The following is a 22992-nucleotide window of genomic DNA, read 5'->3' as shown; positions in this document are numbered from 1 at the left end:
AATAATTCAATTATTCTCATAAATAATAACATTTTTACAAGGGATTCAATTATTTTTATAAATAATAAAATTCTTTTACGAATTCAATTCTTTTCAAAACAATTTCAACAGAATTCCTCCAAAGAATTTAATTAGGATTTTTAAATATTTTAATAAAATTCTTTGCAATAATCAATGATTTTCAATATATCAATTTTAAAATTCAAAATATTTTAAAAGAACAAATTATAAATTGTTAGAAAGAAATGAATTAGTTTAAATACAATTAATAAAATTTTTCGCGGTGTCGTGAAGCTAGCGACCTGCCATCCGCCAGACGCCTGAAAAATCCATTGGCATCGCAACCGAATAATTCAAAATGATCAAATCTTCATTCTTCCTTTTTAGAGATAATTTATTTCACTATAAAGTTGAATACAAATATTCTACGAACAAATGGCAACAACAAAATCAATTGTCTATTAACAATTGAATTTTTTAAAGCTCTTAGGATGCGCAAAACTCGAAAATTCGATTGTCTGCTAATTGGCAGAAGAAGTATTGTGACTAGTAATTTTGCCAAAATTATTTTACTAAAGGAAATTCTTATAAATAAACATATAATGAACAATAGGCAACAACAAATCAATTGTTAATAATCAATAGAATTTGTTGTTGCCCATTGTTCCTTTGATGTTTCTTAACAAGAATTTATTTTAGTGAAATAATTTTGGTAAAATTACTAGTCAAAATACTCCATCCGCCAATTAGCAGACAATCGAATTTTTGAGTATTGTGAAGCAAGGAGCTTTAAAAAATTTAATTGTTAATCAACAATTGATTTTGTTGGCGCCTTTTGTTCCTAAGATATTTCTTAACAAGAATTTATTTTAGTGAAATAATTTTGGTAAAATTACTAGTCAAAATACTCCATCCGCCAATTAGCAGACAATCGAATTTTTGAGTATTGTGAAGCAAAGAGCTTTAAAAAATTGAATTGGCAAGAAACAATTGATTTTGTTGTTGGCTATTGTTCCTTACATGATTCTTAACAAGAATTTATTTTAGTGAAATAATTTTGGTAAAATTACTAGTCAAAATACTCCATCCGCCAATTAGCAGACAATCGAGTTTTTGAGTATTGTGAAGCAAGGAGCTTAAAAAAATTTAATTGGTTAGAAACAATTGATTTTGTTGTTGCCTATTGTTCCTTAGATGTTTCTTAACAAGAATTTATTTTAGTGAAATAATTTTGGTAAAATTTCTAGTCAAAATACTCCATCCGCCAATTAGCAGACAATCGAATTTTTGAGTATTGGGAAGCAAAGAGCTTTAAAAAATTTAATTGGTCAGAAACAATTGATTTTGTTGTTGGCTATTGTTCCTTAGATGTTTCTTAACAAGAATTTATTTTAGTGAAATAATTTTGGTAAAATTTCTAGTCAAAATACTCCATCCGCCAATTAGCAGACAATCGAATTTTTGAGTATTGGGAAGCAAAGAGCTTTAAAAAATTTAATTGGTCAGAAACAATTGATTTTGTTGTTGGCTATTGTTCCTTAGATGTTTCTTAACAAGAATTTATTTTAGTGAAATAATTTTGGTAAAATTACTAGTCAAAATACTCCATCCGCCAATTAGCAGACAATCGAGTTTTTGAGTATTGTGAAGCAAGGAGCTTTAAAAAATTTAATTGTTAATCAACAATTGATTTTGTTGGCGCCTTTTGTTCCTAAGATATTTCTTAACAAGAATTTATTTTAGTGAAATAATTTTGGTAAAATTACTAGTCAAAATACTCCATCCGCCAATTAGCAGACAATCGAATTTTTGAGTATTGTGAAGCAAAGAGCTTTAAAAAATTGAATTGGCAAGAAACAATTGATTTTGTTGTTGGCTATTGTTCCTTAGATGTTTCTTAACAAGAATATATTTTAGTGAAATAATTTTGGTAAAATTACTAGTCAAAATACTCCATCCGCCAATTAGCAGACAATCGAATTTTTGAGTATTGGGAAGCAAAGAGCTTTAAAAAATTGAATTGGTAAGAAACAATGGATTTTGTTGTTGGCTATTGTTCCTTACATGTTTCTTAACAAAAATTTATTTTAGTGAAATAATTTTGGTAAAATTACTAGTCAAAATACTCCATCCGCCAATTAGCAGACAATCGAATTTTTGAGTATTGTGAAGCAAAGAGCTTAAAAAAATTTAATTGGTTAGAAACAATTGATTTTGTTGTTGGCTATTGTTCCTTACAAGTTTCTTAACAAGAATTTATTTTAGTAAAATAATTTTGGTAAAATTACTAGTCAAAATACTCCATCCACCAATTAGCAGAAAATCGAATTTTTTAATATTGTGAAGCAAAGAGCTTTAAAAAATTTAATTGTTGAATAACAATGGATTTTGTTGTTGCCTATTGTTCCTTAGATGATTCTTAACAAGAATTTATTTTAGTGAAATAATTTTGGTAAAATTACTAGTCAAAATACTCCATCCGCCAATTAGCAGACAATCGAATTTTTGAGTATTGTGAAGCAAGGAGCTTTAAAAAATTGAATTGGTAAGAAACAATTGATTTTGTTGTTGGCTATTGTTCCTTAGATGATTCTTAACAAGAATTTATTTTAGTGAAATAATTTTGGTAAAATTACTAGTCAAAATACTCCATCCGCCAATTAGCAGACAATCGAATTTTTTAATATTGTGAAGCAAAGAGCTTTAAAAAATTTAATTGTTGAATAACAATGGATTTTGTTGTTGCCTATTGTTCCTTAGATGATTCTTAACAAGAATTTATTTTAGTGAAATAATTTTGGTAAAATTACTAGTCAAAATACTCCATCCGCCAATTAGCAGACAATCGAATTTTTGAGTATTGTGAAGCAAAGAGCTTAAAAAAATTTAATTGGTTAGAAACAATTGATTTTGTTGTTGGCTATTGTTCCTTACATGATTCTTAACAAGAATTTATTTTAGTGAAATAATTTTGGTAAAATTACTAGTCAAAATACTCCATCCGCCAATTAGCAGACAATCGAATTTTTGAGTATTGTGAAGCAAAGAGCTTTAAAAAATTTAATTGTTAATAAACAATTGATTTTGTTGTTGGCTATTGTTCCTTAGATGTTTCTTAACCAGAATTTATTTTAGTGAAATAATTTTGGTAAAATTACTAGTCAAAATACTCCATCCGCCAATTAGCAGACAATCGAATTTTTGAGTATTGTGAACCAAAGAGCTTTAAAAAATTTAATTGTTAATAAACAATTGATTTTGTTGTTGCCTATTGTTCCTTAGATGTTTCTTAACAAGAATTTATTTTAGTGAAATAATTTTGGTAAAATTACTAGTCAAAATACTCCATCCGCCAATTAGCAGACAATCGAGTTTTTGAGTATTCTGAAGCAAGGAGCTTTAAAAAATTTAATTGTGAATAAACAATTGATTTTGTTGTTGGCTATTGTTCCTTAGATGTTTCTTAACAAGAATTTATTTTAGTGAAATAATTTTGGTAAAATTACTAGTCAAAATACTCCATCCGCCAATTAGCAGACAATCGAATTTTTGAGTATTGGGAAGCAAAGAGCTTTAAAAAATTTAATTGGTCAGAAACAATTGATTTTGTTGTTGGCTATTGTTCCTTAGATGTTTCTTAACAAGAATATATTTTAGTGAAATAATTTTGGTAAAATTACTAGTCAAAATACTCCATCCGCCAATTAGCAGACAATCGAATTTTTGAGTATTGTGAAGCAAAGAGCTTAAAAAAATTTAATTGGTTAGGAACAATTGATTTTGTTGTTGGCTATTGTTCCTTACATGATTCTTAACAAGAATTTATTTTAGTGAAATAATTTTGGTAAAATTACTAGTCAAAATACTCCATCCGCCAATTAGCAGACAATCGAGTTTTTGAGTATTGTGAAGCAAGGAGCTTAAAAAAATTTAATTGGTTAGAAACAATTGATTTTGTTGTTGCCTATTGTTCCTTACATGATTCTTAACAAGAATTTATTTTAGTGAAATAATTTTGGTAAAATTACTAGTCAAAATACTCCATCCGCCAATTAGCAGACAATCGAATTTTTGAGTATTGTGAAGCAAAGAGCTTAAAAAAATTTAATTGGTTAGGAACAATTGATTTTGATGTTGGCTATTGTTCCTTACATGATTCTTAACAAGAATTTATTTTAGTGAAATAATTTTGGTAAAATTACTAGTCAAAATACTCCATCCGCCAATTAGCAGACAATCGAGTTTTTGAGTATTGTGAAGCAAGGAGCTTAAAAAAATTTAATTGGTTAGAAACAATTGATTTTGTTGTTGCCTATTGTTCCTTACATGATTCTTAACAAGAATTTATTTTAGTGAAATAATTTTGGTAAAATTACTAGTCAAAATACTCCATCCGCCAATTAGCAGACAATCGAATTTTTGAGTATTGTGAACCAAAGAGCTTTAAAAAATTTAATTGTTAATAAACAATTGATTTTGTTGTTGCCTATTGTTCCTTAGATGCTTCTTAACAAGAATTTATTTTAGTGAAATATTTTTGGTAAAATTACTAGTCAAAATACTCCATCCGCCAATTAGCAGACAATCGAGTTTTTGAGTATTCTGAAGCAAGGAGCTTTAAAAAATTTAATTGTAAATAAACAATTGATTTTGTTGTTGGCTACTGTTCCTTAGATGATTCTTAACAAGAATTTATTTTAGTGAAATAATTTTGGTAAAATTACTAGTCAAAATACTCCATCCGCCAATTAGCAGACAATCGAATTTTTGAGTATTGGGAAGCAAAGAGCTTAAAAAAATTTAATTGGTTAGAAACAATTGATTTTGTTGTTGGCTATTGTTCCTTACATGATTCTTAACCAGAATTTATTTTAGTGAAATAATTTTGGTAAAATTACTTGTCAAAATACTCCATCCGCCAATTAGCAGACAATCGAATTTTTGAGTATTGGGAAGCAAGGAGCTTTAAAAAATTTAATTTTTTAGAAACAATTGATTTTTTTGTTGGCTATTGTTCCTTACATGATTCTTAACAAGAATTTATTTTAGTGAAATAATTTTGGTAAAATTACTAGTCAAAATACTCCATCCGCCAATTAGCAGACAATCGAATTTTTGAGTATTGTGAAGCAAAGAGCTTTAAAAAATTGAATTGGTAAGAAACAATTGATTTTGTTGTTGGCTATTGTTCCTTACATGTTTCTTAACAAGAATTTATTTTAGTAAAATAATTTTGGTAAAATTACTAGTCAAAATACTCCATCCGCCAATTAGCAGACAATCGAATTTTTGAGTATTGGGAAGCAAAGAGCTTTAAAAAATTTAATTGGTCAGAAGCAATTGATTTTGTTGTTGCCTATTGTTCCTTAGATGATTCTTAACAAGAATTTATTTTAGTGAAATATTTTTGGTAAAATTACTAGTCAAAATACTCCATCCGCCAATTAGCAGACAATCGAGTTTTTGAGTATTCTGAAGCAAGGAGCTTTAAAAAATTTAATTGTGAATAAACAATTGATTTTGTTGTTGGCTATTGTTCCTTAGATGTTTCTTAACAAGAATATATTTTAGTGAAATAATTTTGGTAAAATTACTAGTCAAAATACTCCATCCGCCAATTAGCAGACAATCGAGTTTTTGAGTATTGTGAAGCAAGGAGCTTTAAAAAATTTAATTGTTAATCAACAATTGATTTTGTTGGCGCCTATTGTTCCTTAGATGTTTCTTAACAAGAATTTATTTTAGTGAAATAATTTTGGTAAAATTACTAGTCAAAATACTCCATCCGCCAATTAGCAGACAATCGAATTTTTGAGTATTGGGAAGCAAAGAGCTTTAAAAAATTTAATTGGTCAGAAACAATTGATTTTGTTGTTGGATATTGTTCCTTAGATGTTTCTTAACAAGAATTTATTTTAGTGAAATAATTTTGGTAAAATTACTAGTCAAAGTACTCCATCCGCCAATTAGCAGACAATCGAATTTTTGAGAATTGGGAAGCAAAGAGCTTTAAAAAATTTAATTGTTTAGAAACAATTGATTTTGTTGTTGCCTATTGTTCCTTAGATGTTTCTTAACAAGAATTTATTTTAGTGAAATAATTTTGGTAAAATTTCTAGTCAAAATACTCCATCCGCCAATTAGCAGACAATCGAATTTTTGAGTATTGTGAAGCAAGGAGCTTTAAAAAATTTAATTGGACAGAAACAATTGATTTTGTTGTTGGCTATTGTTCCTTAGATGATTCTTAACAAGAATTTATTTTAGTGAAATAATTTTGGTAAAATTACTTGTCAAAATACTCCATCCGCCAATTAGCAGACAATCGAATTCTTGAGTATTGGGAAGCAAAGAGCTTTAAAAAATTGAATTGGTAAGAAACAATTGATTTTGTTGTTGGCTATTGTTCTTTAGATGTTTCTTAACAAGAATTTATTTTAGTGAAATAATTTTGGTAAAATTACTAGTCAAAATACTCCATCCGCCAATTAGCAGACAATCGAATTTTTGAGTATTGTGAAGCAAGGAGCTTTAAAAAATTTAATTTTTTAGAAACAATTGATTTTTTTGTTGGCTATTGTTCCTTAGATGCTTCTTAACAAGAATTTATTTTAGTGAAATAATTTTGGTAAAATTACTAGTCAAAATACTCCATCCGCCAATTAGCAGACAATCGAATTTTTGAGTATTGTGAAGCAAAGAGCTTTAAAAAATTAAATTGGTAAGAAACAATTGATTTTGTTGTTGGCTATTGTTCCTTAGATGTTTCTTAACAAGAATATATTTTAGTGAAATAATTTTGGTAAAATTACTAGTCAAAATACTCCATCCGCCAATTAGCAGACAATCGAATTTTTGAGTATTGTGAAGCAAAAAGCTTTAAAAAATTTAATTGGACAGAAACAATTGATTTTGTTGTTGGCTATTGTTCCTTAGATGATTCTTAACAAGAATTTATTTTAGTGAAATAATTTTGGTAAAATTACTTGTCAAAATACTCCATCCGCCAATTAGCAGACAATCGAATTTTTGAGTATTGGGAAGCAAAGAGCTTTAAAAAATTTAATTGGTCAGAAACAATTGATTTTGTTGTTGGCTACTGTTCCTTAGATGTTTCTTAACAAGAATTTATTTTAGTGAAATAATTTTGGTAAAATTACTAGTCAAAATACTACATCCGCCAATTAGCAGACAATCGAGTTTTTGTGTATTGGGAAGCAAAGAGCTTTAAAAAATTTAATTGGTCAGAAACAATTGATTTTGTTGTTGGCTATTGTTCCTTAGATGTTTCTTAACAAGAATTTATTTTAGTGAAATAATTTTGGTAAAATTACTAGTCAAAATACTCCATCCGCCAATTAGCAGACAATCGAGTTTTTGAGTATTGTGAAGCAAGGAGCTTTAAAAAATTTAATTGTGAATAAACAATTGATTTTGTTGTTGGCTATTGTTCCTTAGATGTTTCTTAACAAGAATATATTTTAGTGAAATAATTTTGGTAAAATTACTAGTCAAAATACTCCATCCGCCAATTAGCAGACAATCGAGTTTTTGAGTATTGTGAAGCAAGGAGCTTTAAAAAATTTAATTGTTAATCAACAATTGATTTTGTTGGCGCCTATTGTTCCTTAGATGTTTCTTAACAAGAATTTATTTTAGTGAAATAATTTTGGTAAAATTACTAGTCAAAATACTCCATCCGCCAATTAGCAGACAATCGAATTTTTGAGTATTGGGAAGCAAAGAGCTTTAAAAAATTTAATTGTTTAGAAACAATTGATTTTGTTGTTGCCTATTGTTCCTTAGATGTTTCTTAACAAGAATTTATTTTAGTGAAATAATTTTGGTAAAATTTCTAGTCAAAATACTCCATCCGCCAATTAGCAGACAATCGAATTTTTGAGTATTGTGAAGCAAGGAGCTTTAAAAAATTTAATTGGACAGAAACAATTGATTTTGTTGTTGGCTATTGTTCCTTAGATGATTCTTAACAAGAATTTATTTTAGTGAAATAATTTTGGTAAAATTACTTGTCAAAATACTCCATCCGCCAATTAGCAGACAATCGAATTCTTGAGTATTGGGAAGCAAAGAGCTTTAAAAAATTGAATTGGTAAGAAACAATTGATTTTGTTGTTGGCTATTGTTCTTTAGATGTTTCTTAACAAGAATTTATTTTAGTGAAATAATTTTGGTAAAATTACTAGTCAAAATACTCCATCCGCCAATTAGCAGACAATCGAATTTTTGAGTATTGTGAAGCAAGGAGCTTTAAAAAATTTAATTTTTTAGAAACAATTGATTTTTTTGTTGGCTATTGTTCCTTAGATGCTTCTTAACAAGAATTTATTTTAGTGAAATAATTTTGGTAAAATTACTAGTCAAAATACTCCATCCGCCAATTAGCAGACAATCGAATTTTTGAGTATTGGGAAGCAAAGAGCTTTAAAAAATTTAATTGGTCAGAAACAATTGATTTTGTTGTTGGCTACTGTTCCTTAGATGTTTCTTAACAAGAATTTATTTTAGTGAAATAATTTTGGTAAAATTACTAGTCAAAATACTACATCCGCCAATTAGCAGACAATCGAGTTTTTGTGTATTGGGAAGCAAAGAGCTTTAAAAAATTTAATTGGTCAGAAACAATTGATTTTGTTGTTGGCTATTGTTCCTTAGATGTTTCTTAACAAGAATTTATTTTAGTGAAATAATTTTGGTAAAATTACTAGTCAAAATACTCCATCCGCCAATTAGCAGACAATCGAGTTTTTGAGTATTGTGAAGCAAGGAGCTTTAAAAAATTTAATTGTGAATAAACAATTGATTTTGTTGTTGGCTATTGTTCCTTAGATGTTTCTTAACAAGAATTTATTTTAGTGAAATAGTTTTGGTAAAATTACTAGTCAGAATACTCCATCCGCCAATTAGCAGACAATCGAGTTTTTGAGTTTTGTGAAGCAAGGAGCTTTAAAAAATTTAATTGTTAATCAACAATTGATTTTGTTGGCGCCTTTTGTTCCTAAGATATTTCTTAACAAGAATTTATTTTAGTGAAATAATTTTGGTAAAATTACTAGTCAAAATACTCCATCCGCCAATTAGCAGACAATCGAATTTTTGAGTATTGTGAAGCAAGGAGCTTAAAAAAATTTAATTGGTTAGAAACAATTGATTTTGTTGTTGGCTATTGTTCCTTACATGATTCTTAACAAGAATTTATTTTAGTGAAATAATTTTGGTAAAATTACTAGTCAAAATACTCCATCCGCCAATTAGCAGACAATCGAATTTTTGAGTATTGGGAAACAAAGAGCTTTAAAAAATTGAATTGGTAAGAAATAATTGATTTTGTTGTTGGCTATTGTTCCTTACATGATTCTTAACCAGAATTTATTTTAGTGAAATAATTTTGGTAAAATTACTAGTCAAAATACTCCATCCGCCAATTAGCAGACAATCGAATTTTTGAGTATTGTGAAGCAAAGAGCTTTAAAAAATTTAATTGTTAATAAACAATTGATTTTGTTGTTGGCTATTGTTCCTTAGATGATTCTTAACAAGAATTTATTTTAGTGAAATAATTTTGGTAAAATTACTTGTCAAAATACTCCATCCGCCAATTAGCAGACAATCGAATTTTTGAGTATTGGGAAGCAAAGAGCTTTAAAAAATTTAATTGGTCAGAAACAATTGATTTTGTTGTTGGCTATTGTTCCTTAGATGTTTCTTAACAAGAATTTATTTTAGTGAAATAATTTTGGTAAAATTACTAGTCAAAATACTCCATCCGCCAATTAGCAGACAATCGAGTTTTTGAGTATTGGGAAGCAAAGAGCTTTAAAAAATTTAATTGGTCAGAAACAATTGATTTTGTTCTTGGCTATTGTTCCTTAGATGATTCTTAACAAGAATTTATTTTAGTGAAATAATTTTGGTAAAATTACTAGTCAAAATACTCCATCCGCCAATTAGCAGACAATCGAATTTTTGAGTATTGGGAAGCAAAGAGCTTTAAAAAATTTAATTGTTGATAAACAATGGATTTTGTTGTTGCCTATTGTTCCTTAGATGATTCTTAACAAGAATTTATTTTAGTAAAATAATTTTGGTAAAATTACTAGTCAAAATACTCCATCCGCCAATTAGCAGACAATCGAATTTTTGAGTATTGTGAAGCAAAGAGCTTTAAAAAATTTAATTGTGAATAAACAATTGATTTTGTTGTTGGCTATTGTTCCTTAGATGTTTCTTAACAAGAATTTATTTTAGTGAAATAATTTTGGTAAAATTACTAGTCAAAATACTCCATCCGCCAATTAGCAGACAATCGAATTTTTGAGTATTGTGAAGCAAGGAGCTTTAAAAAATTTAATTTTTTAGAAACAATTGATTTTTTTGTTGGCTATTGTTCCTTACATGTTTCTTAACAAGAATTTATTTTAGTGAAATAATTTTGGTAAAATTACTAGTCAAAATACTCCATCCGCCAATTAGCAGACAATCGAATTTTTGAGTATTGTGAAGCAAAAAGCTTAAAAAAATTTAATTGGTTAGGAACAATTGATTTTGTTGTTGCCTATTGTTCCTTAGATGCTTCTTAACAAGAATTTATTTTAGTGAAATATTTTTGGTAAAATTACTAGTCAAAATACTCCATCCGCCAATTAGCAGACAATCGAATTTTTGAGTATTGGGAAGCAAAGAGCTTTAAAAAATTTAATTGGTTAGAAACAATTGATTTTTTTGTTGGCTATTGTTCTTTAGATGTTTCTTAACAAGAATTTATTTTAGTGAAATAATTTTGGTAAAATTACTAGTCAAAATACTCCATCCGCCAATTAGCAGACAATCGAATTTTTGAGTATTGCCCGTATCAGAAAAACGAAAATTTGGAAAAAAGTTCAAAAAAATTCATAACTCGAACAATTTTAGACCAAATGTTTATTTCTTGGTCGCAAATTAAAGAGGGATTAATGCTTCTTTTCATTGCGCTAATAAGAATTTTTTAAAACAATTTTTGATAGCCAGCGTCCCCACCCGCCCGTATCAGAAAAACGAAAATTTGGAAATGAATTTTTAGAAATAATTGAATTTTGAAATTAATTTTTTTTAAAAAGTTTAATTAAATTTTCTTTTATATTATTTAAAGTTTTTTTTCTAATATGCATTTAATTAAAGAATTTAGGAATAATTGAAATTTCGTGAAATTGAATATTGTAAACAAATGGATTTGAAAATTTCCAAAGAACTTTTTAGAAAATTATTAAAAATAATTGATATAAAGTAAAATTGTAGTTAAAAATGTTTGAAAATAATAATTGAATTGAAATAATGAAAATAATAATAATGAAATTTTGAAGAAGTATAATATTCTTATAATATAAAATAATGATTTTATTACTCGGTCGTCTTTAATTATTATAAAATATGAAGAAATCGATGACTCTGAGTCTCGACTCGGAGTTATCGATGTCTCTTCATGTTTTACAGTTATAAAAAAATTTAATGAACTAAAATTTCATTCATCTTAAAAAATAACACGAAAGTTGATTATTTTAACCTTTTTTTGGTGTTAATTTAATCTGCAATACTTTTTGATACCTCACGATTTACTATGACTATGTAAAACGCTTATTAGAAATATTGATCTTATTTAGCATGAGTTACTTAGTATAATTTAGTTTGGACACGAGTCACTGACAGAGAATAGAACCCACTTATTATCTAACTCATGATACCACTCCTGAGCGAGGTGGCTGGTGCACAAGGTTCATTGTAGATAGCAGAAATTATTTGCGAAGAAGAGGATAATGAAGAATCGAATTTGTAAGTAGTAGAATTGGAAAGGTGAGATAGAAAAATTAATTTCTGAAATTGTAGAAAAGTTAGAGAAAAGAGTTTGAAGAATCTTAAGAAGAATGAAACGTGAAATAAAGACATAAAATAGTTTCCCTGCTCCTGAAAATAAAAAATAGATATAAACGATATTTTTAGAAAAATTGAATTTGGAAAGAGGAGCCCTTTATAAACTTTTTTTCTCAAATTGCAATTATGGTGTTAAGAAGTCGTCTAATCAGACGTGGGGTGAATTGACCGAGAAATACAGCGATCGATGACTCATTGATGAGAAAAATACATGCGGATATTAGTTATACCTCGAAAATCAATTAATATTTTTTTCTATAGGTCAAATTGAGACCTTTTATGGAGAATATAATCTAAATTCCAAATTTTGTCCTATCATTTATGTACCTTTATTAGTCAACTAGTAGAACGTATCGAATATATCGTCTCTTTAGGTAAAAAATTAGTTAATTAAATTTTTAAGACCCGAGTTATTTAACACATTTCGTTGTTTGTTGATTCAGACCATAATGGGAAAAGAAATCGGAGAGGATGATAAATAATTACTTTCGGAAGACAAGCACGAATTATTTCATTTGATTTTCCTTCCGTGGTGAATCGATCAATTTTACAATTATTCTACGCTTGTCTTTCTCATTCATTACCCTATGCAGATATTGAAAGATGCAGTTTTATGATTTATTAAAAGTTTTTTCACTTTACAAAACTGTTGAATTAACCTATTTTATTTCCTATGATAACAATAGTTTTGTTAATTGAAAAAGAATTCTATTTATAGTCGGACTTAGTGGCTATAATCAGTTTCAACTGCTCAAAATATTAATATTTTCCGTCTAATAATAATGTAACCAGATTTTATTTTAATTTTAAACACTTTCTGCATTTTAACCCTTATAATTTTTCTGTAAATCTTGAACACTTTATTGAAGAGTTGGGTGTACCATTTCACCAGGATATAAAGGTGATGTAAACTCCGCTATCAGAGAAGGTAGATCGAGAATATGATGGCAGATTTCTGTTGTATGCTTAAAAGAGACATAAAACAAAAAGATAGGAAGTGTAAACGGAATCCTCTACACCTACAATTTTAAGAAAAAAAAACTCAGAATTCAAAAAAATTTTAATTAAATTCTTGGCAAAATTTTAATTATTTAAACAAAATTTAATAAAATACTTTTGACGAATTCAATTATTTTGATAAATTTTAATGAATATCTCGTCAAGAATTCAATTAAAAAAAAATATGTTTCTCTGTATTGTTTCTTACAAATCCTAAATGAAATGTGTCTATACACTTCTGGATATAAAGGAAACACTTAAAAATATTTGGCGCTCAGAAAAATGACTCTTTTTCAGTTATTGGACTAATTTCAAATGTTATCTGTGATCTCGTTTCAAACATGTGCAGTGTCATTTATTAAAGTGAAATTTAATATCTCGTCCAGATATATAAAAGTTATAGAAGTGTCATTTAAAATAATAGTTTAAATTATGATGTGGAAAATTTTATCATCCTTTCATTTTTGCCGTAATCAGAATTAACATTATAGATCCTCTTGAATTAAAAAATATAATAATAAAAAGAGCAATTTTAGATAGTAAATCATAATAAGTTGAAATTGCTGTCATAATTTGAGCTAAAAAAATGTTTTGATTTAAAAAAGAAGAATAAATATTTGCAAATAGTATATAATTTATATTTATAATATTAAATTTGTAAATTAAATATTAAAACAATAAATTCGATTATTATAAATTATTATAAATTATAAATTCAAATATTTAAATGAAATATTCAAATATTTAATTTTAATGGAATCAAACAATAGTTTCTGCTAAAATCTTCCATATCGAAATTTGATTGTTCCAAGAAGTATTTTTCAGGAATCTAACTACTTTTTTCCTTTTTTTACAAATAAGGTAAAAAAGTTTTGCTTACGAAGAAAATATATTTTAATAATTAAACATAGTTTTAGAAAAGCATTCCGTGCATAGACTAAATTAAAATTGTGCACCAGAAGTTTTTTCATTAGTGTGAATATTGATTAAAAGTTATTTTTGATATATTTTTCTAAGCTCAGAAGTTCCATCTTTTTTTTTATTTAGAGAATGGAGGGCATATGTCAATTGATACAATACCGTGATTAGTTTCAGAAGGCAGGTCACGACACTAGGGAAATTTTTCAAATTGACTAAAGAATATTACTATATTTTTTTAAAAATTCTATAATAGAAATTAAAAAGCAATATTATTTTTAATTTTGTTGTATTCGTAAACAAATTTTCAATTTAAATGACAATTATAGAAATTAATTATAAATTTTATTCAACATTTATACACATAAATCGACTTTGCATTTAAATATGTGACTTTAGATTTTCTCTTTAGAATCGCAAATTTAATATTTCCATTGCAAATTACAATTTTAAAATTAGAAAATGCACGTAGGAATGATTATATATATATATATATAAAATTCAACATGAAAATATAGCTCTTATTTATTTACGAGAAATGATAATTTATTGAATTTTTTAGATTAATATGTCAAACTTTAAGCGATTGAAATTATTAATTTTGTAATTTCACTTTAATCTGAAAATGTTATATTAAGGGAACTGACAAATTATTATTCTAAATTGCGAGAATATTCTGGTCCGTTTGAATAACAAATAACGGTAAATTAATATGACATTCAATACAAAATTATAGGGCGTTTTCAGTCTTTTGAAATCTAATTTTAAAGAATAAAAATGAAGAACTAAAAGAAAATTTGTAGTATAATTTTTTTTTTTCTGTTTTTGTGATATAGAAGTCAGTAATCAGAAAGAAATTTTTTAAAGTCCATAAAGCTTCTCTAATAAGAAAGATGAATTTCGTCTTTAAAATTTAAAGATATTTCTGCTAAAGCACCAGATGCGCAAGGAAACATCTGCGCGGAAGTGGAATCCGTAATCTCGGAAAAATTCCAAAAAGAAATAGCACCTATGGGAAAAAACGGGTAAATTGGCTATTCGAATAAATTGACAGTCGTTTATAACTTTGTAAGCAATTAATATTTAACAGAAATTTGTTGTTTGAAATAAAATATTGATTACGATTTTTTAAATAATTTTCTTAAAAAGTAAATTTACTACTTTGACGATATGACTCCAAAAAGGTGTCAAACGTGAACTAGTCTAACAACAGTAAATCGTGAGGTATTAAAAAGTGTTGCAGATTAAATTAACACCAAAAAAGTTTAAATAATCAATTTTGGTGTTATTTTTTACAATTAATGAAATTTTAGTTCATTAAATTTTTTTAAAACTATTATTACCAAGTAATAAAATCATTATTTTATATTATAAGAATATTATACTGCTTCAAAATTAGTTTCATTATTTCAATTCAATTATTATTTTCAAAAATTTTTGACTACAATTTTACGTTACATCTATTATTTTTAATAATTTTCGAAAAAGTTCTTTGGCAATTTTCAAATCTATTTGCTTACAATATTCAATTTCACGAAATTTTAATTATTCCTAAATTCTTCAATTAAATGCATATTAGAAAATAAATACTTCAAATAATATAAAAGAAAATTCAATTAAACTTTTTCAAAAAAATTAATTTCAAAATTCAATTATTTCTAAAAATCCACGTTGTAATGCTTTTAATATTCAATTATAATCTAAAATTTTAACTGAAATTCATTTTTATGAAATGAAAATCAATTTTTATTAGAAAAATCTACAAGAATTTAATTATTTAAATGAAAAAGTAAATAATTTATTGAATAATTGAATGTTTCTCAAAATTCAATTCTCATAAAGAATTTTAGTAACAAATTTTTAAATAATTGAATTCTTTTGTCGAATTTTATTAAAACTTGCATGAACATAATTACTTTTTTCAAGGAATTCAATTAAAATTGTATGAAAAATAATTGAAACGCTGCGATGACTTTTATGAGAATTTTCAAATTCATTCGTTTACAATTCAATTTTACAAAATTTTAATTATTCGGAAATTCTACAATTAAATATATATTGAAAAATAAAAGAACTTGAAATAATTTCAATAAAAATTCTATTAAACTTTTAAAAAGAATTAATTCTACAGAATTTTTTGTCAAAAATATGAAAAATTACGAATTTTAATAATTTTAGTTTGAAACTTTTCCAAAATTTAATTATTTTTAAAAATCCACGTTATAATGATATTCTAATATTTCATTACAATCTAAAATTTTAACTGAAATTCATTTTTAAAACCATTTTTATTAGTAAATTCTACGTGAATTCAATTATTTAAATACAAAAATAAATAATTTATTAATTTCCTGTTTCTTGAAATTAAATTCTTAATAAAAAATGTTATCAGCAAATTTTTTAAATCATTAAATTCTTTCGACGAATTTTAATACAATTTTTAAGAATAATTACATTTTTCGAGGAATTCGATTAAAATTGCATTAAAAATAATTGAAATTCTGCAATGAGTTTTATTATTTATGAAAATAATTGAATTCATAAAAGAATTTTATTATTTATAAAAATAATTGAATCCCTATGAAAATGTTATTATTTATGAAAATAATTGAATTATTGCGAAGAAATTTATAAAAAAATTTGTGAATAATTGAATTCCTGTAAAATTTTTTATTATTTTTATGAAAATAATTTAATGTTTCCGTAGAATTTTATCAACAATTTTTTTCTATAATTAAATTTGTTGATAAATTTTTGAAAATAGTAAATATTTAAAAACATTGAATTGCGAAAAACTTTTGAAAATAATTGAATTTTTGGCGAAAAATTTTGCTATTTATAAAAATAATTGAATTCTTGACGAGATATTCATTAAAATTTATAAAAATAATTGAATTCGTGCAAAGTGTTTTATTAAATTTTGTTTAAATAATTGAAATTTTGACAAGAATTTAATTGAAATTTAAAATTTAAATTTAAAATTAAATTATTGCGAAGAAATTTGTAAAAAAATTTGTAAATAATTGAATTCCTGTAAAAATTTTTATTATTTATGAAAATAATTGAATGTTTGCGTAGAATTTTATTCAAATTTTTTTTTAATAATGGAATTCTTTTGGAAAATTTTATTGAAATAGTAGATATTGAAAATCATTGAATTTTAGAAAACTTTTGAAAATAATTGAAATTTTGACAAGAATTTGATTAATATTTTATAAAACAATTGAATATCAGAGAAGAATTTTATTATTTATAAAGAAAATTGAAATTTTGACGAGAATTTTTAAAAATTTTTGATCACAATTGAATTTAGTAACTATGTTACTAAATTAGTTAGTAAGTTAGTAACTAAGTTACTAACTTACTATTCTCCCTGGAGAAGCTAATAAATTCGTTGAATTTTTACAAATTGTTGACTTTGGTGTTTTATTTAAAGTAAAATTTCATTCATAGTTAAAAATAACACCAAAATAGATTATTTTAATCCTTTCTGGTGTTTTACTGTGAAGCGATGAGGCTCGACTTTTGTTTTTAATTAATATGAAATAAATTTCTTAGGATAACTATGTAAATAGTTCTATTAAGAAGAAATAAACGAATTTCTTGTTTATTTTGTATTTTCAAATAAAAAATATAAGAAATTTTACTTTTTTATTTTCTTCATCTTAATGTTTTTTTTCATCCGAGTGTTTGAGAAATTTCTCGTAAAAATAGATTATTCAAGAAAAATCGTATAAACACAACATAAAAAAAATAAAAATACGAGATGAGAATTATTTTCGACGAGATGAGACAGCACATAAGCGAAAAAAAAATAGAATCCATCATTTTATTTCCTTTTTGGAATTTTTACTTTAGGGGACAGTACAACCTAAAAAAAAAAATAGTTGTTTCGATGCTGATTAAAAACTACTTTTTAAATTTTTTTTCGGACGTTCCTTATTTTTATAATTATGTTCAAGAATATTTTTTTTTCTAAATTAAAATTACATGGCAGTAAAGAAATATTTATTTCGATCCAAAAGGTTAAAAAACGAATCACCATCTCTTTATAAAAAGCAACAAGAAAAATAGTGATTACACCGCAAGGATTCTCATATGCTTTATGCATACAAGAAACCTTAAATATACATCAAATAAATGCAAGGGAAAAGGATTTCTAACTAGAAAAATTTTAATGAATACATAAATTCACGTTATGCGACATTTTTAGAAATGTAAAATATATAATTTTTTGGAAATTTTAATATTATATTTAATTAATAAAAGATTTGAATGGTTTATGAATATTACATAAATACAGATATATTTTTTATTTTCTGGTTAAAATTTATAATTTATAATAAATAAAAAAATTTTTATTAATTTTTCCACAAACAAATCCAAGGAATTTATTTAAAACTTTAAAGTAAGTTTAAATCCTTATTTGATATAATAATTATCATTCTTATTAAAAATTATTTTTAAATGTTCAATTTTTATTTTTAAAAAAAAAATCACTTTTGCTTTTCTTCGTGTCAGGTAAAAATACTAGTACTGGTTATTTTCTGAAATCAATATATTGGAAAGTACTAAAACTAAAACATATCTGTTCTGACGTGTAGAGTAATTGTTATTATTTACGTGTGCGTCATACTTTTCTTGTCATTACACTGTCTAAAAATTGTGGATAGGAAAAGTAGTAAGTTTAAATTACAGGTTTTTCTTTTTTAAATTGGCCTTGAAACAAATAAAATTCTATATACTTATTCAAATACAATTTACTAAATTGAAAACAAACCATAGACTAAAAAAATAGAGAAAATGAAATGCATTTTATTTCTCCATTAACAAAATAAAACATAATTATCATTTTCAAAATAATTCTCATAGACAATCTTTTTTTAATTTTAGGAACATTAATTTTTTTTTATATTTTTATAAAAAGTTTTATATTTTTATTAAAATTTTTATATTTTCATTAAAATTTATATATTTTTTTATGAGATTTTCTCGACAAATCATTTTAAAAAACATTGATTTTTTCTTATGTTGCAAATGTTAATAAAAAAACCTGTTATTAAAAAATTTAATTTTGAAAGATTTATAATATTCTTATTTTCGTAAAATATTGAAATAATAAAAATAATTTTTTATAATTAAAAATTTCTACGCTAAAGGCATTTTTTTTTTTTAAACAAAATAAATTCTCGATTTAATCAATGAATTTATCATCGGATAAAGCTGTAATTGCTTGTGGCTAATGTTTACTTCCTTAAAGAAGAGAAACTCTTTTAGACTTTTTTTCTTCAATTAAGTTCATTACTCGCGGAAATAAAATTTCGAGAAGCTACTAATAAGCGCTGAAATAAAGATGAAAAAGAGATGTTTCATTTTTATTATTGCACCTTACCTTCGACTAATCTATAAATAATCAATAACTAATTATCACGAAAATATCCAACAATTATTATAATAATAATTATACGAATTGTGAAATAATTTACATTTTTTATTATCGTATTACAAACACTCGAATATGTTATATTTATAAATATTAAATTTTCATAATTATTAGAAAAGAAAACATTATTAATATTGAATACAATTATTAAAACCACAATCTCTTGACCTCTTTTATCATTTTATTCAGCCATACATTTATTTTACTGTAGAGCTTCCACCACGTAATATAATGTAATATAATATTGATATATTGTAATTAGATGCAATTTCATCAATCTATTTTCCATCTACAATTTGTGCATTACTAATGAGTTAATTTAATATAATAAATTATTATCATGATACAATAAATTGATATTGAAAATCAAAATAATTTTCCCCTCGAATCTAAATAAGTCAAAATTTTAATTACGATTTAAAGAATTAAAAATTTTTAAATTCTATTATTTTCAAAATTGCTGCCAGTTAAACTAAAAATTTTTACTTTTTTCGCCAGTAATATTGAATATGCATAGGTATTAATAAAAACAATTTACGTGCGCCGTATTAGCTGTGCCTCTTCCCTATTATGAAGGATACAATGAATGTTTGTCAATGTGTATATTATACCTATATATATTTTCGCTACATAAAAAAAAGAGTAGATAAACGTTTCCTTGTTAAGGCGCATGAACGTGATTTTATCAGTTTTCTATTATCAGCCTTTTATTGACGTTTCCTGCTTTCAGTTACATAGCATACTTTTTTTTAATAAATAATAGTTTTTTTTCCGAAACTGTAAATTTTATTAACAAAAGGCGATATTTGCCAATAAAGCAACTTCACTCATGCAGAAAGTTTTCTCGAGAAACAGTTTAGTTAATAAACATTGTTTGATACAATAATAAAGTTTTATGCAGCATATTAATAAATATATTTGGATGCTCATAATAAATGCATTCAATTTATTGCGGATTCAGAAACAAAATGTTTATTTAATGTTAATTGTTCAGTTATCAATAAAAGTATTTTCGTTTATTTAGAAAATTGATTTTTGATTTCCATTTTTAAATAAAGAAAATTTTTACATGGGGAATGCAGTTTCATATGTAAAAATTAAATGTGTGAAATTAACTTAATTGTAATTATATTGATCAATATATTAATTGCGAAAAGAAATTAAAGAAATTTTAATTAAATTAAAAGCATATTTGGTGAATTTTCACTGCTTTTAATTATAACAATAAGTGTGTTAGATTTGACATAATATATGACACATACAAGCCATTCTATACAAAAAAAATAAAAAATTTCAAATAATTTCTAACAGTTATAATTTTTTAATTATGATTTTCACTAATTGCGAATTTGATGTCAAATTTGAATAATTATTAATTACGAAACGTCTATGGAAGCCAAGCAAAATCAACAAATTCAAGTATTAAATTCCTCATAAAACTAGATTAATCAATCAATAATATATATTGCTATTCAGGGTAGTATTTCATTACGGGGAAACTGACTATGTGATCTGGGCGCAAAATAAGTGATTCCATTTTTAAATTCTTTCTCATAAAGAAAACCCACTTTTCTTTGAAGACAAAATTTTCGGGTTATGAATTTTCAAAATTTATGGCTTTTAAAAGTATAGGCTTCACTTGATAACCAACAAAATTCTCCCCATAAAATTAATTATTTTAAAGATTTTTAATGAAATTCTTTTCCAAAATTCAATTATTTTGATAAATATCAAAATTCTTCTCAAGAATTCAAAAAATTTTTAATTAAATTCTTGGCAAAATTTCAATTATTTAAACAAAATTTAATAAAATACTTTTGACGAATTCAATAATTTTTATAAATTTTTAATAAATATCTCGTCAAGAATTCAATTATTTTTATAAATGGCAAAATTTTTCGCCCAAAATTCAATTATTTTCAAAAATTTAAATAAAATTTTATTTTCAAAAATTTAAATAAAATTCTTTGCAACATTTTAATTATTTTCAAAAGTTTTTCGCAATTCAATGTTTTTAAATATTTACTATTTTCATTAAATTTATAAACAAATTTAATTATAGAAAAAACTTGTTGGTACAATTCGACGAAAAGATTTAATTATTTTCATAAATAATAAAATTTCATTTACGAATTTAATTACTTTTATCGCAGAATTTCCAATATTTTTAATACAATTTTAAATAAATTCCTTGAAAAATGCAATTATTATTAAAAATTTTATTAAAACTGAAGAAAAGAATTAAATTTTAAGAAACATTCAATTATTCAATAAAACAATAAAATTCGTTGCAATAATTCAAATATTTTCATAAATAATATTTAATTCGTCGCAGAAAATCAATTGTTTTCAAAAATTTTTAAGTAATTTTGCAAAAGAATTCAATTAGCTTGATAAACAACAAAATCGCATAAATTCTTCCCATAAAATCAATTATTCTAAGGAATTTTAATAAAATTCTTTTCCAAAATTCAATTATTTTGATAAATATCAAAATTCATCACAAAATAATTCAATTCTTTTGGAAATTAATAAAATACTTTGCAGAAATAAAATTATTTTCAAAATTCTTTAAAAATTCTCGTCAAGAATTAAATTATCTATAGATAGGGAATTTTTTTTCAAGAATTAAATTATTGTCAAAAATTTTTTAAAAATTATTTTTAAGAAGTTAATTATTTTCAAAAATTTTAATAAAATTCTTCTCGTGAATTTAATTGTTTTCAAAAATTATTATTTAAATTCTTCTTAAGGGGATTTGAACCATTATGACGTCAACAATTTTAGAATACATTCTTTGCACAAATTGTGACGTCACAATGGTGCAAATGCCTTTAAGAAGTCAATTATTATAAAAAATTTTAATTAAATTCTTAAGAAGAATTTCTTAAAAAAGTTTTCACTTATTTCCAAAAATTGTTCTAGAATTCTTTAATATAATAAATTTCATTAAAATTTTAATTATATTTCTTAAAAGAAATAAAATATTTTCAAAAATTGTTAATATAATTCTACGTAAAAATTAAATTTTAAGAAACATTCAATTATTCCATAAAAGAATAAAATTCGTTGCAATAATTCAAATATTTTCATAAATAACATTTAATTCATCGTTGAAACTCAATTATTTTCAAAAATTTTTAAGTAATTTTGCAAAAGAATTCAATTTTCTTGATAAACAACAAAATCGCATAAATTCTTCCCATAAAATCAATTATTCTAAGGAATTTTAATAAAATTCTTCTCCAAAATCCAATTATTTTGATAAATATCAATATTCATCACAAGAATCCAATTCTTTAGAAAAGTAATAAAACACTTTGCAGAAATTAAATTATTTTCAAAATTTTATAAAAATTCTCGTCAAGAATTAAATTATCTTTATAAATAGATAGGGAACTTCTTCTCAAGAATTAAATTATTGTCAAAATTTTTTTTAAAATTCTTCTCAAGAAGTCAATTATTTTCAAAAATTTTAATAAAGTTCTTCTCATGAATTCAATTGTTTTCAAAAATTATTATTTAAAATCTTTTCAGGAATTGAATTATTTTTAAAAAATTTAATAAAATTCTTTAAAATAATAAATTTTATTAAAATTTTAATTAAATTCCTTAAAAGAATTAATTTTTTTTTGAAAAAGTTTAATTAAATAATAATTGATGTTATTGATTTAAAGTAGAATTTTAGTTAAAAATTCTAGAAAATG

At 24.5% G+C, this 22992-nt stretch overlaps 1 protein-coding gene across 3 annotated transcripts in view; it reads left to right on the top strand.

Moving 5' to 3' along the window:
* LOC122510525 (synaptotagmin-7) overlaps positions 1–22992 on the top strand; it is a 405459-nt gene that overhangs the window by 18529 nt on the left and 363938 nt on the right. The window contains exon 1 of one of the 3 annotated variants that reach the window (XM_043625252.1): positions 18505–18523. The exons of the other annotated variants lie outside the window; for them this stretch is intronic. The gene's annotated coding sequence lies outside the window, so the exon portion shown is untranslated. Of the gene's footprint in view, positions 1–18504; positions 18524–22992 lie in introns of those variants that run through there. 3 annotated transcript variants of the gene reach the window in all.

The sequence above is a fragment of the Leptopilina heterotoma genome, unplaced genomic scaffold (assembly GCF_015476425.1).
Source record: "Leptopilina heterotoma isolate Lh14 unplaced genomic scaffold, ASM1547642v1 Lhet_7, whole genome shotgun sequence".
Taxonomy (NCBI): domain Eukaryota; kingdom Metazoa; phylum Arthropoda; class Insecta; order Hymenoptera; family Figitidae; genus Leptopilina; species Leptopilina heterotoma.
The sequence above is the reverse complement of the archived record's forward strand: the minus strand, read 5'-3'. Positions and strand labels throughout refer to the sequence as shown.